General features: G+C 40.1%; 1 protein-coding gene and 1 long non-coding RNA gene across 4 annotated transcripts in view; both read left to right on the top strand.

The window, feature by feature from the left end:
• Window positions 1-15,036, top strand: part of LOC121064381 (cytochrome P450 7B1) — a 124,055-nt gene that overhangs the window by 76,855 nt on the left and 32,164 nt on the right. The window contains exon 1 of one of the 3 annotated variants that reach the window (XM_040545769.1): window positions 9,938-9,959. The exons of the other annotated variants lie outside the window; for them this stretch is intronic. The gene's annotated coding sequence lies outside the window, so the exon portion shown is untranslated. Of the gene's footprint in view, window positions 1-9,937; window positions 9,960-15,036 lie in introns of those variants that run through there. 3 annotated transcript variants of the gene reach the window in all.
• LOC121064382 lies at window positions 1,148-3,949 on the top strand. The gene is made up of 3 exons (XR_005816482.1): window positions 1,148-1,429; window positions 1,999-2,069; window positions 3,733-3,949. It is a non-coding gene; the product is annotated as an uncharacterized LOC121064382 (long non-coding RNA).

The following is a 15,036-nucleotide window of genomic DNA, read 5'->3' as shown; positions in this document are numbered from 1 at the left end:
CCAGTTGTAGGATTCTGCAAACCCAACAAACGTGCAGAAAGGAGTACTTTCATTTCTTTGTAGCCAGATGGTTTGTCCTATTTTAAGCTGATAGAATCTTCATGCATTTCTTTTGGATGTCATTGGTTTTAACTGCCAGACAGTATCTACTGTTAGAACTTTCCTTATTCCTGGATTATTTAAAGAGTATTTTTGGCACATTTGAATGATCATACTGTACACCAAGTTAATTTTTCCTTACACTTAGCTCATACGTGAAAAAGTGTTTATATAATGAAAAAAACCCTCTAAAATGAACAGTTCTTTTTTTCCTTCTTTTGACATGATGTTGACAGAAGTCGCTTTGATGTAGTTTAGAGTCATGAATTTTCTATCTGTTCTGTTTTTCCTGGGGCTCCATCTATTCAGACATCCTGATCTGTCATTTTGCAACACTTTGTGAAGTGCTTGACAGATAGCGGTTTTGACAAGTGCTGGACATCAGCAGCAATTCAGAATAAGCAGTGTATATTTCTCCAGGTAAAGTGACAAAACGTCTAAAAGCGTAAGAAGAACTGTACAGTCTTCAATCACATTTAATATTACAAAGCAAGACTTTTTCTGCTTTCTCCATTTGTTCTAGTAATGCGTCGTGGTTCATACTTGAGTATCTGCTGGAATTTGGGATTGAGAACTCTTTTTTTTTTTTTTTTCTTTTTGTATTTCCTAATTCACGCTGTGATAAAAATGAAAGGGCTTGCTGAGTCTCAGGTCCAGAAAAGTGCAGCACAGCTAATGTTTCTTGCAATAATAATTTCCAGTGTTTTCTAGTGTTTGACATAAACAATATGCATATGATCAAATATCTTTGGTGGTTTTTTTTTTGTTTGTTTTTTTAATGCCATTTAATTCTACGAATAGAGTGTATAAAGAATATAATTTAGGAAAGTCACCAACACTGATTAGTCATTCTGTTTCCTGTGCCACTTCTCCGTTCCTTTCGTAATGACAGTTTATGTTATATCCCCAATAGGTACCCATGGATTCCATGTTTACATTATGTAGTATATTGAACATGTAAAACATTTCATATAATTATTTTGCATCTGTATTCACTCAAGAAACAGCTGTTGAAAGTTGAGGGGGATGCAAAATGGCACAGCCTGAAGATGTTCTTGTTCATTCAGCTAACTCCTTTTTGATGTGATACCTACTGGCAGGGTTGTGTGGTGAATTCAACTTCTTTGACAGCCATCAGCCCCACTGACCAGTAGTTTCAGTTTTTGTAGTTAGGGGAAAGATGAGAAAAAATATTTCCATAATTTGGATTTTTTTTTCAGCTGCTGGATCGAAAGCCCCTGCCAACAGCTATCTAAATCAACACCATGCCAACATGTTCTGTAGTCCGAAGGTCACTCAAACATCTGGCCCCACAGTCTTGTTCTTTAAGGTTTGTCACTGGGCAGCATCTGTTTATAGATTCTTTCTCAACCTCTCTTTGATCACTTTGACAGCAAAAAGAAGCTTCTATCACCCTTGATGTGTTAAGATAAAAATATCAAGAACATCAGACCATTGTAAAATTTGGTGCAATTTCATTTCATACTGGATCTGCACCTTTAGTTTTTCGAGTTTAAATATTTTTCCCTTGGCTGCATTAGAGGGAATTATGTAGTACGCTCTGCTGTTGAGATTAAAAATATATATATATATATATTGTCAGAGCTGATATGTTCAGTGGGAATGTGAAAATGACTACACTAAGCACGTCTTGCCTGGCTGAGCTTGGTCAGCATTTAAAAAAAAAAGTTTGGAAAGTGAGCAGAGCCTGCATATTTAGCTCTTGTCTGTTTTGAGTAACCTTAGCTATCTGTGTCTGATATGTCTGCCCTATGTAGTCCTACAAAGAGGTACCTATTCCTTGAAGGTTTGTATCTGCTTCTATGTCTCTAGATACCTCTCTTAATAGTAATCATGAAAAAAATGCAAGTATGATAGCTACTTCCCTCTTTCCTTTAGTGCCTTATGGTTAACTTCTGGATGTATTGTTTCAAAACAATGAGGAACTTCTTGCTTTATTCTATAAAGGGGTGAGTAGGCTCTCTTCACAGTGGTCTTCTGCTTTCAAAACCATTTCATAGTCTTTGCCAGTGTTAGAGTGGTTGTATTTATCTATGAAAATTCCTGAAGACTAGCTTGTATCACGATGGAACAGCTCTCAGGTGACTCGTCTTATAGAGTATTATGGTCCTACCCTCAGCAAGGGCACATTTTTAGAGATGTATAACCCAGCAACAGAAACAGCCTATAATATGAATACCAAAAAGTATATATATACATAGAATTATTTTTTGTTTATGCACTTCCAGAGTTTGTGGCAAAAGCTGCAGACAGCCCTAGAGTCCTTTGTTACTCCATGGAATTGGTACAGTATGGTCATGGCATCAGTCATTCGGGCTTCTTGATCTTCAGCAAAGAGGTGTCTGCATGAGAACTTAATTAAACGTGCACGTGAAGGCCTTAGTCCTGTACGTATGCCAAGGACAGTCACCTCAATTCTGTAATGGGATGTTTTTATAGGTATACGTCTGTTAGATTGAAACGAGCCGTGAACCCATCTCACCCAGCCTGTTGAGAGCCAATAGATAACTAAAACTTTAGACTGTCATTGGCCGAGTATGAGAAAATAGCCATATGTGAAAACCAGGAGCAGACAGATCTTAGTTGGGCACTGTGTGGCCACATAGAATGATAAGGGAATGTGTATATCAAGCAGCTGAAATGAGGGGGTTACATCCCCAGTCTTCTCTCAGATGCCATCATCCTTGGCATTGGGTATGTGGAACAGGCTTGTCCCAGGTGTGTAACAGGGAAGGGAGCATTGAGAGGTTGTACTGGTGGCAGCGTGGAGCTTTAGCTGGAAATTCCGTTTTCCCCAAGACCGGAGGGAAGCCATGAAGAGTCTTAGCAACAGAGAAGAGTTTGATGTAGAGGAATAAAGCCGCAGGACAGGGCAGCCTCCTTTCCTGGTCCCCCACCAAAACACCCCAACCATAACATGGTCAGAATGAAGAAGGAGGAGCAGAGCCCTTACCAAACCATTTCCAGTAGCTTTGAAGGGCCCATCTGGACACTTGATGAGATTTCTCATTGTATGAAAGAGGAGAAAGGTCAGTGTTCAGAGATATTTTCAGGAAGAAGTGGCAACATTTTGTTATAATCTAGTATGCAAAGAAGGCCAAGTCTAAGATTGTAGATCTGAAATATACAGAGGGTAGGCGCTTCCATAGTAACTGTGAAAGAGATGTAGGCTTTGAATTTAAATTCCAGCTAGCACATTTAATAGTGTATGAACTGTTTACGATAGATAACTTGAGGGTAATTCTGCCCAGTCTTTCTTTTTATTAGAACAATGCATTGTGAAAAGGGATTGATGGCACACTACAACTTCACTGATATTCTGCATCTCTCTTCTCCCATTTCTCCCTTGGTGTCATGATGTTTTGTTTGCAGTTTCTCTTTCTAGATGATCTTTCAAGTCTTCTTGGATGTATGATCTGTACTTCTTTCCCTGTGTCTTGCTGCTTTAACTGTACATTGCTTCTGTCTTCTGTCTTCTCTTCTGTCCTCCATTTGGTCTCCTTGCCTTCAGAGCAATATTTTATCTATTCTCTTCTTCTACTCTAAGAAAATCTGACTTCTGAAGGGCCAAATTAGTGAGAATAAGTCATATTCCCCTTTATCCACTTACAGGTAGTAAATCATGACTCAGGAAATGTCTCAGCTGAAGGTCATTGCATAAGGAAGCAGAGGTACTGAGACAGAAAGTTTGTCCACATTTTTGTATAACAACTGCGGTTGATATCACCTGCAGGAATCAGAAGGTTTCATCCTGTTGCTGGTGCTAGCATCAGAAAAATGTAGGTGCTTTCTGAGAAAAATAAAGCAGATTTGCACATCAGAAAATTTGCTGTACCCTCTCAGGTGAGTTGTGGAGATCCTTATATTCTTATACCTACGGATAACAATATAACCCACAAGCTGCTTAATTTTAAGCTTTAGATAAACAAGTAAATGTTCACACAGAAATTATCAAGGAATACAAAGACCTGGAAGAAGGAAAAATGCTGAACTCCAGGGAACAAAAAGGCAATATCTTAATCAACTTGGTCCAGATCCTATACATTTTAAAGGGCTGTCCTTCCTAGTGTAAGAAATAGAGGGCATCAGATCAGCCTGGCAGGGTGTCTGTGGAAACCATACTGTAGGAACTAGAAGTTTGTTCCCTGGGCTTCAGCATTTTTCATTTCTTCTGTTTTCTGCCCTCCTAGATCTTTGGATGACTCCCAGATCTATTTCTTTCTTTTTCATCTCAATGTTCTTCATTGTTTTGCTCCTGACCCTGTTCTTTCTCTTTTGCCTTCCTTTCTTTCTTCACTCTCCAGGAACTTATCTCAGGCAGCTCTTCTGAGCATGGGTCTTTGGAAAGGGGTCTGCTGTGCTTAGAGACAGGACCCACTAGCTGAGGACTGAATGCTGTGGGCACATCACAACCAAACGTGCCTCTGCTCCCTTGCCATGCCAGGCTGGGCAGTGGGGATGGGGATCCTACCAGCACAGGACTGTACACGTCAGGCTGTTAGGAAATCGACATTTTAGTGGGATTATCAGCTCAAGTTTTGAGTCATAAAGGGCTTCTAATTTAGTAAGAATGTGGGCCTTTATTATGGCAGCGATCTCTTTAAAACAAGATGCATTAAAACATTGCTGCATATTGTCTGCGAGCACAACTGCTTTAAACCTCCTAGGACGAAGTCCCTGACTCACTGGCTGCAAGGCAGACTTGAACTGATGACTGTAGTTCATTTTCTGTGATGAAACTTTCAATAGCTGATACTGCAGGCTGAAGAGCCTTTCCAAGGCAGACTGGAGAATTTTATGTAAGCTCCTAACTGGACTGAACACTGTACAAAATGGTATACTACAGCAGCTTTAAGTATTTTGTCACATTCCTTACACAAACAACCAGGCTTGTAACCATTTGTGTCACCTGTAATTAAAAATGAGATAATCCCAGCAATATTATAAAGTCCTGTACGATTAATATCCATTTCCTATTTCCTTGCTGCACTGAAAGATAATTAGTTGTAAAGACATTTTTAGAAACAACGCAACGATCTTCTCTCACAAGAAGTAAATGTTTACAAAGTAAGAAAATTGATAATGCCATTAATTATGTGGCTATTGCAATAATCTAACCTCCTTGGTAGAAAGTTGGTGCCTAGGGACAGTATTATCCACACGTTAAATTGAAATTAACAATAACATTCTCTTTAGCATTACAGTCTAGGAAATGACAGATGTAATATAGCTGCAGCTCTACAGAGTTGCTTAGGTTTAGCTTTCAGAGCTGCTCTCGAAGATGCGGATCTGTATTCATCATTAGATATTAGTAGAAGACGTGTCTCTATATTTTCTAAAAGGACATTTCAGCTAGAGATATTAAGACTTACCCTGAAGTGTATTTATAGGCTTTGCATTGCAACAATGCTTTCAAATTCCCTAGGTGAATTTTATCTGGATGATGGGTTAATGACACTGTATCCACCCCTTTTCAAACTTCAGCCTATGTTTTCAAATTATTTACTCCACAAATAAGCATTCATTGATCACAGATTTTCTTTAATTGTAAACAATAAATTTTAAGTTTAGCCTTATTATTTCCAAAACAAATCTTAATGGAGGAAACAATAAACATAAATACTTAATTTCTACAATGCAAATATACAGGAAAATAAATAAAATATATGGTTGATAATAGAATGGAAATTAATACACGGAGTTACTGCAAGCTGTTGTGCCAAACATTTTCTTGAAGAACTGTAAACTCTTTTAACCAATTGGGTATATGGATATAATTTACCTACAGCATTTTGCTAATATTACAGATGGCAGTAGAAGCTCAAGATTAAATTACTTATCTGGTATTCAATTAGACTTCAACAGGTTGCTTATAATAAAGCAAGAAGATGAGCATTTGAAATCATTTCAATTGTAATGGTGAACTGAAAATACACAAAGAAGTAAAATACAGCACAGTAAGGCAAATTGCAGGTGTTGTTTTAGCTTTGCGTAGGTGTGTATGATAATGTGTGTATGATTTTATATATAATGTGAATGTATGCTTTTTTGTGCTATTCATTATAAAGGAGAGACATCAATATGAGCTTTATTAGTAAAAATGAAGAAACTATTTATTGCAAGTAATAGGAAAAGGTTTGCAAAAAATGTAGAGGGGTAAAAGAAAGGTTTCGTCTTTGATATTTTGGTTGTTGATTTATTTGTATGTGCATATGCACAGACATACATTTCTCAAGTCTTCAGTGGTCTTTATAACAAACCATGAAGTGTCTGCTGTATGATTCACTTTCCTATGGAAAATCAATATGCCGTTCAGAGGAAGAATATGATGCGCTGAGCAGTGCCCAGTTGTTGGGATGCAGAGTGACCGGGGCTCAGCATCTGAAGGCAACATAAAGAAGTGGAGGAATAGTTGTTCTATAAGAACTTTGCTATATGAGTTTTGATCTTGATATCTGATTCCCACTGCCTTCCAGATGACTTTCCAGTGGGGCATGCACCACCACATCCTGGGCTCTGACTTCCACCTAGAGGAAATCTGAGCTTGCAGGCCAGACAGGAGCTCCTGTGGGTTTCAGCAGGTCAAGAGAGCCTTCTTGTTACGGGCCCAAGCCAAAAAAGGGTCATTTTTTACACTTAGATAGAAACCATCCCAGATTCATGGATCAGGAGTATGACATGAAGCTTGCTCTTTTCTTTTTATGGTCTGTATGTGGCCTGGCCCCAGGCATGGGTCATTATGGCTTGAACTAGCAGAGCTGTAGCAACACTCATTGTTGTGAGAAGAGTGAATGTTTCACGCATTACCCCGTGGCAGTCAGTTCCACCAGAAGTTCAGCATCAGCAGCAAACAGTCCAGAGGTAGCTACATTTCACTTCTTTTTCCTTACAAAGGCACTTAGGGCCCAAGTCATAGAGCAAAAACTCTTCAAGCTACCCAAACATCAAATCATATGAAAATAAAAGCATCACCCTTAACAACAACAAATCCACATTTGAACATTTAGATCCAAAATCTGTCAATAGCTACATGCTTAATTCTGCACTGCAGTTTAAATTAAGCATTCACTTATGTTCTGCAGGGTTTGGAGCCATATATTGCACAATGCTTAAATTTGTTGCTGGCATGTTAAGACTGCAATATTCTAAAGTACGTGTCCCGAATTGTATAATACTACTGAGCACCCTTTCCAATTTCCTTAATGCTGTGAGTCATTCGGCTTCTGGGCATTAGTTAAGTTGTTACATAGATGATTTCCCTCATAATTGTAGACAGTTTTGCTGCCTTGTTTTTCTCTTTTTCTTTGGCAAACAGCATTGTTTCACTAGTGTTAATTGAGTTGCCTGTTGCTATTACAAGTTTAGTCAGCTGTGAAGTTGCACTTAGGTTTGTTATTACCGTGCACTTGCTTATATGAAATGCAGCCTATTAATGACACCACAAAAATATCGCCACTGGGCCCAATCCTGGGAGATAATCCACTTTTCCGTGCTGCTTTACATTTCCATTCGTTTTAATGGCAGTTCAGGCTGTTTCTTTACTTTTATGTGTAATTTCCCTTGGCCATCGCTGCCTGTTCCTTCTAGATACTTCACTCAGTATTTTCCACTGTTGACTAAATTCTGGTTTCTGTTCAGGAGCTGTCATTGTAACTTCTGGTCTCTGATTTCCCCTTCGATGCAATAGTTGAACGTTGAGGTGTACAGGAATGGAGGTCAGAGGTGTGACACTTCTGATTTACCATGGAACAGCTTTCTAGAACAATACCCATCTTCAAGCATCGAAACATCTGACCCGTAGCCCACCTTGGTCAGTGCAATTGACATAGTAGCTCCATTTTTTTTTCCCTTTTCGATCTGATTGGTGTTGCAGTGGACTTGTTGTGGAGTTAATAGCTATCATGGCAATTTTTATTTTCTAAATGAAACAATGCCCCCTGGTGCTCTAGGATTCAAGAGGTCTGATTTTACAGGCAAAACAAAAATAAAACCAAATAAAATCTTTTCAGACAGATACTTCCTGTGCCTAAATCTGCCAGCTACCACTCAGATGCTGTCACTGTCATTCACAGGGTTAGGGGAAGAACTCTGTCAGCACTGAGCAACACAGATAAGCACTGATAACAAAGGTAAGGAGAGCAATACGGAATAGAACCACACTTGAAAAGAGACACACGTTGGTTAGGCAGAGTAAAAGCAAATTAGAAGAGAAAAGATTAAAAAGAGAAAAAATTAGAAGAGAAAATAAAATGAAAGGGTCAAGACAAGAAACAGTCTAATCAAAGGAACAGTCAGAGAAAAGTAAAAATTAAAGCTATCTGCTTAATGAAATGTAAAATCCAGATAGTTATGGAGAAGAAGCAATAATATCAAAAAATTGAAGTACTTTTTACTAAAAAGATAGATTTTAATAAAGGTATTACTGAGGAAAAGGACAAAGAGGGTAAGTGTGAAAAATACACGAGAGAGCATTAAAAATGGCAAATCTAAAAAGGAAGAGAAAACAGAAGGTGTATAGTAAGAGCATGGATACTACAGAAATTGGGGGAAATAAATGTAGTTTGGTATTTTCTGTGTGCTAACAGCGTAGATTATTAATGCAGAAGTGGAAATCAAAGTCCCTCTGGAGTAAAAATATAAGCAAGCTGATAACGAAACAGTTGATCTCCCTTCAGTTTAGCCTGTCACCAGCAGCTTTTTTTTTTTTTTTTTTGATTAAGATGCTAAATTACCAAACTATTCCTGGTGGGCAGGGCACACATGTGGACCAGCAGAATGCTGCACGCCTTGTCTGCGAACAACAAATTCGTGTGCGGCGTGACTTCGTGGAGCCCCACAGCCGACGGGAGCCTCGGCTTTGTAAGACCGATCAATAGAGCACAGGCTGACATGGATCACCACTTCTGCTAGAGCACGGGACTGCGAGCACTCCCAGAGCTAGCTGCAAAACCCAAACAGACAGAAAGACGAAGGCAGGAGAAAGGCAAAGGAAGCCACCCCATTGCTGCAGCCACAGGACTCGCCAACAAGCTGCGGTCTCATTTATTTTCAGTTGCAGACAAGGATAAAATAGCACAGCTCAGAAGCAGGGATGTCTGAAAATGGCTTTAAGGTAGCTTTATGTTCCCACAGTCCTGGAGCAGCAATGAGTCAGTCAAGTCCCTCGCTGTAACTTAGAATAGCCTGAAGGCTGCTCTAAATCATTCTGGCTGCCAGTGACCCTCTCGCAGCAGCGAGGAGCTGCTGGGGCACAGCGAAGTCTTGGCTGCACTTCTCTGCCCTCGGCCGTGTCCAGGGAGGGGGCAGGAGGAGTAAGAGAAGGGACTGCAATGCCTCTTCTGCTGGAAGATGCTGCTTGTGCTGTGACTGGCAGATGTCCAGTGCCTGGTGGTGGGAGCTGATGTCCCGGAGGGAGCTGATCCCAGCATGGGCGGGAGCAGCTCCGAGGCTGTGCGAAGGCCAGGTGCGGTTGCAGTTTTTTGTTACAAGGATTTACAAATCTGCTTTTCAAAGGCAATTTATGGAGGAGAATTCTTCAGTCAACATACAGTCCCCTTTCCCTGGGAATGTCATCGTGATCCTGACTGTGGTATTGGTCCTGCTCCTGTGCATGTTGGCGAGCACTCATATTCTGCGACCATAGTCTGCTTTGTTAGCGTACCAATACTAACCTGATACTACTAACTTACCCAGTATTATTTGGCCTAGCAATAGCAATGTATAAATTAATGCTGCTATGTGGATTCATACCACTGGGTCTGTACATATGTTTATTTATTTATTTATTTTCCTGCTCTTATAGACTAGATGCGCAACCCAGATCAATAGAAAAACCCAAGGTAATGCCAAATACCAGCAATATTTTTTGTTCAATTATCCTAACTCCGGATATTTACGTTTGGATTAGGACGGTGTGATACTGTTCTCAGTCACCTGTGAGGTGACCTGACATCTGATGGAAGCTACACTTAAGAGCGTGATGCATTTCCAAACTCTTCTGTAAATTTCCCACTCTCGTTACTTCTGTGTGAGTGAAATGGTTCTGGCTTAGAAGAAGATGCTGCAGCTTTCCAAACCAAAGATCATACATTCTGAGATCTTCCCTTTCTCCCACTAAACAGCGAGCAGCCCAACCTTATCAGCGGGTAGCTATCAGAACTAGGTGCTATCAAACTGGTTAGTAACAGTTGGCAGTGGAGCATGCTCTTGGAGGAGATCCTGAGGCAGAGGAAAAAATATTACCCCTTTTAAGAATTCCTTTAAAGCACTTCCCAAAATTTTGCTTTCAGTCAGCTAGGTATTCCATGGTGTACAACCCAAGAAGACCACTTGTTTTTGAACCGAGCAAGACCACTTTGTTTTATAAGTAGTAAACATCACCTGTCTTGCATCTCTCAGCAGTTATACAGAGAAATGTGTTTAGCCTGCATATCTAGTGCAAAGGATATAGCTTAAAATTTCAGATGTATATTAATAAATGTAAAAGGAGGTACATTCCTTGCTGACTTAAGTCTCAGTGAAGGCAAAGACAGAGGGTTTTTTCCCAGTCTGAGGTCACAGACATTCAACCATTTACTGCCTCTAATTATTGGGGGAAAAGGATGTGACCCTTTCACCAGCAAATGGTAAAAGAGTGGTAATTTGTAACCAGAGGTGCAGTGTGCAAGTTAGGGAACACAGATGCTATAATCTATATTAAAAAAAAAAAAAGGAACTCTGTTGATACTATAGCTTATAAAGTCTTTTTCTGATAATTTAGAATAAAAGTTTTCAAAGGAAAAAAGAAAAATCTATGTTTAACACTGGTTGACACAGTCAGCAACTGAAGACTAGCTCTTCAGGGTGCAAATTTGTGTAGTTTAGTGGATGCCAGGAGAGCTGTGTCAGCCTCTGTCCTGAGGACACCAGCACCGTCTGCAGGAATCCCTCACACAGAGGCAGAGAAGCTCCTTGGAAAGGGCTCTGTGCTCTCCTGCCAGCAGCTGCAGCTGCGAGTTCGTCAGCACAGGCACCAGTACCGAAGCTCTGGTGCTGTCAGATGAGACATGTAACCTCTGTCTGTTGCCTTTAATCACAACTGAGGGGAAAACTGTTTCATGTTATCTTCGAGCCTGAAAACTGCGAGCATCCCAAAATACTGAAGGTGGTCTGATTCCGTGGAGCTTGCCTGCTGCTGTCTGCACTGTGGCCTTTTTAGGTGACACAGATTACAGCAATTAATGCGGGCGTCTGGGAGATTGTTCAAGTCCAGCATGTCTCCATCCAAACACAGAGGCATTCCTACAATAGCAAGCATTTCATCCCATCCACAGCGTTGTCGCAAAAACACCTGTCAGTTCACCAGGTTGAGCAGTCACTGCAGCTAGTTCTGGTTCACAAAACAGAGGAACATTTACGGTAGCTTGGAGGATGTGGTGAAAGCTGCTTATTTTCTGTGTTCCCAGCTAATGCATATGTCACTATGGGAGAACACTTCCAGAAAGCATTCCTTCATGCAGGAGAGCTCACTGAGCAGGTATCTGATTTAACAGGATGGAGCTGAAACCATGTCTTTGTATGCAAGCAGTTTGGATTGTTTTACATCTTATTTTTTTTCCTTGAGGATTGATGGTTCAGCCTGTCCTTTATTTGTTTGAGATAGTTTACAATCTGGTGGCTTCTTCTCACATATTTTAGTCAGGCGTATTATGTATCATTGTTGCTTTATGCTTTCTATGGCTGGGAATTCATTTTTCACACAGTATCTTCATTTAATTAAATAATACAATCACATGTGCATTTTGCATGAATAGGAAGAATCTGTTTTAATTTAGCCCGTACATATTTTGCCATCTTGGGTTTTTCAGTTAAAATTCCCAAGTTTTTTGTTTTAGCATAACAATAGTCATATTCATTGCTTCTTACATTATAACAAAAGCACTCAGATGTCAGTTCGTAGATTGACATAATCGGCTTTGTCTCTTAATTAGAAAAGAGAATAAAGCTGTTTAGGGGTGTCAATGAAATGACAGATGTATCATTAACAGAAGGCTACATTGGATCAGAATGGTGCAAATGCTTGGAATTGAAATGTTAAAAATTGTTACTGATAACCTTTCATTTCTAATTTTCATTTTCTTAGGATTTTTTTTCTAATTGAAAAATAATAAAGGCAAATGTGCATGATACAGCATATAAATGGAACAGTTATTGGTAAAGAATAACACCAGTTAAGACTCAAGTTTATAACCAAAGTATTTACAAGTCTTTCTTTCCTGTAGCTAGGGAAACCTGTTACTCAGGATTTGGCCATGCCTTTGAATGCACTCCACAGCATCCCTGTAATGCCACCATTTTTTATGAGCAACAGGACAGGGTGTACATTTTAATATGAAATTTGGGACCGACCCCATACCAGACTTCACAGTGCAGCACATGACATGAAATCTTCCCTGTTAGTCTGAATAGCCAAGCTAGTATTGACTTCAGTGAGTTCACATTTTGCGCATTTCTCCATCTGTTTACAATGCTGTTGATATCCACCCTATGATACAATGGAAGTCTATTGGACATGTATGACATAGCAGCTTTCAATTGGAGCAAATCAAAATTGTAGAACCTGACCAGATTTCAAATATGCAAGTCCTGGGACAATGGGAAGGGCATGCTTCTGGACACAGGCGTACAGATGGAAATAAGATTGCAAGCAGCATCTATGCTGCACCTGAGGTGGCTGATCCCAGCAGAGTCTGATGTGCAGGGCTTTCACAAGACCCAGTACCTCATATAAACCTTACTGGCAACCTGAGCTGGTGGAGTTTCAGACTGCCTACAGATCCCAGCTGTCTTCTAGGGAGAAATCTGGGCCGTTTAGTCCATCCAGCAACAGCCATACGGCAAAATTCAAGGGTGCACATGGGCTACCTGCCAGGTCAAGTAGCAAGCCATGCAGGAGAGGACCCTTGGGTGTACTCTAAGCCATTGCCCACAGCCATGGCCTTCTGCACCAGCTGAGTGCCCAGTCCTGGCGGTGGTTCAGCAAGGAGAAAGACGAATGGGTGAGCAACCTGGCCAGAGTCCCAGGTTTGCGTCTGTTTCTGCACAGTAATGTAAACATGGACAAAATATCCTGAATCTTTTTCTCTGACTGCATTCATTTTCTTTTCATTAGAACCTCTAACTCTTATTGTCTCCCCAGTGGAAATGTTTTAAATTTCTAAGACTCGTGAAGCTTTGAGACTGTAAAGAATTTTGCGTTCCGTGTGTAGACCGCCTCACCTACTGTTTGGCATTCAGCAGTTGGATAATGTGGGGCTTAAAAACAGGTGTGACGGTGCTCAGTTGGAAGAGCTGTTTACAAGACATTGAATGTTTCTTAAATGAAATTTGTAATTTTCAAATTCAGGCTTTTACTCAATGGAAAATGGAAATTACTGTTACCTGCCAGGTGTGCCACTGAGTTTAGAGGCGGGGGGGTGAACTTTATTAGAAATTGACTGAAGTCACAGTGTTTGAATTAAAAAATAGATTTCAGTTGGAAATTTTACAATGTTGAAAGTTGTTTGATGGTGCTTTTTAAAATCATTTTCATGTTAAGTGGACTAGGAAGCGCAGAAGTGTGTTTAGATGTGGTGTTTTGGTTCCATCTCTTCAAGTACAGATGACTGCAAAATTAGGCTCTTTGTATTTCAAATCTAAATCTGAATGAAATCAAGATCTATCCTATACTCTTGAACCAGAGTAGGAAATGATGAAATAGGGTAGTATTTGTTTTTCCAAGAAAAAAAAAAAAGTCATTTTTCAGTAAATCAAGGACAGTAAAATCTTGGACTCCTCAAAAAGATGATGCTTTTATAAAATGAATATTATTTTCTGGAGGAAAGAACTTAGGAAAATAATGAAACAAGTATTAATTTGCAATTGTAATGCCTCTGATTAGTCCCCAACCCAAGTTGACATTTGCTCAATTTAATTTAAAAAATTGAGAATTGTGTTTGTATTTTCTACTCCCTGTTTCACAGCAGAGGGATTTAAAACATGTTCAGACCTATGATGTCCCAGTTATCATTGCATCTTACAATCTCCAATTAATAATATTTTAGCTTTCCGTGACTGCAGAACGAAAATGCATTCCTGATTTACCTAAAATTGGAATTAGCTCGGTTACCTAAAACTGATGAGGATGTCGTACATTCCAGAGAACGCTAACAAACACAAAGCCATTAACTTCATTTAGATTTAACCCTTATGCCCTTGAACACAATAGAGTTTACATAAATATTTAAGAAAGGCAGATGCAGACCAATTAAAGGAATATATTTCCCAAGCATCAAACCATTGTTTTCAGGCAATACACCGAAGCTCCTAAATTAATACACATTAAATCTGTTACGGGCTCAGCAGAGTTTGAGGCTCAGGAGAGGGAAAAGCAGATGAGGACACCCCAGGGGGAGGTCGGGGGGAGGCTGTCTGTGAGCAGCACAATCCATCGCCCAGCTTGCAGGGTGTCTGCACGGGCTGCGGCTGCCCGCAGGCTGCCCCAAAAATCCCCGGGAGGAGGAGAGGGCACAAGCATCCCTCTCGTCGTCTTTCCAGGAGCAGGGAAAGTCTGTGAGCACACTGAGCAGGCTGCAGCTGCCTTCATTCTGGTGCTTGCTAAGTAAAATCGAGGAGCAGCTGTTTGGTGGGAAATATTTTTAGGGTCTTTTTTTTTTTTAATGTTTAAAAATAAAAATGTTTTTAGATATTTTAGAATCTCCCCCACGATGAGAGGTCTAGTTTCAGGCTAGTCCTACCCGGGAATGTTTAGTGAAAGACTGCACTTCATATCCACTCGGATCAGACTAAATGCTGAATGAGGCTGCTGTTACAGAGTGTGCGGCATGAATAATAGAAGGGTGCTTCTCATATGCACAGCGGTGTGAAAGGTGTCACTGC

The sequence above is a fragment of the Cygnus olor genome, chromosome 2 (genome assembly GCF_009769625.2).
Source record: "Cygnus olor isolate bCygOlo1 chromosome 2, bCygOlo1.pri.v2, whole genome shotgun sequence".
Classification (NCBI taxonomy): Eukaryota; Metazoa; Chordata; class Aves; order Anseriformes; family Anatidae; genus Cygnus; species Cygnus olor.
Note: the sequence above shows the minus strand (reverse complement) of the source record. Positions and strands in the feature narration are given on the sequence as shown.